Source organism: Biomphalaria glabrata, chromosome 16 (genome assembly GCF_947242115.1).
Source record: "Biomphalaria glabrata chromosome 16, xgBioGlab47.1, whole genome shotgun sequence".
In the NCBI taxonomy this organism is placed as follows: domain Eukaryota; kingdom Metazoa; phylum Mollusca; class Gastropoda; family Planorbidae; genus Biomphalaria; species Biomphalaria glabrata.
In genome coordinates this window covers 27661203-27661753 of record NC_074726.1, presented here as the reverse complement: position 1 = coordinate 27661753, position 551 = coordinate 27661203, and positions in this window count along the sequence as shown.

Genomic DNA, 551 nt, shown 5'->3' with positions numbered 1-551 from the left:
TGTTTAACAATAAAAACATATATTAAAACATATAGTGTCATATTGCTGCTAGTTAATTGATTAATTGGAAAGTATTGTGGAAACGGGGCAGCTGGCCAATGAGAGTCAACTTCAGGGGAAGTAATCGATTGATATTGGGGAAGGGTAAAAGTCGGTGCATTGGTAAGAAAATAAGGTGTTGTCTTTTTGATTTTAGCGAAGGGGAAAGGGGGGGGGGACACTAATATAAAACAAAACTGCACACATTCAGTCATTTAATTTTAAACATTCTCGTGAACCACTTCCAAAACAAGCGGTCTGTTGTAAATTCGATTGTAAAGTCTGAAGTAAAGTCTGTTGCGAACTCATAAAGCATGATGTAAAGTCTGATGTAAAGTCTGAAGTAAAGTCTGTTGCGAACTCATAAAGCATGATGTTAAGTCTGATGTTAAGTCTGTTATAAGGTCTGTTATAAATTCTGTTGTAAGTCTGTTGTAAAGTCTGAAGTAAAGTCTGTTATAAATTCTGTTGTAAGTCTGTTGTAAAGTCTGAAGTAAAGTCTGTTGTAAAGT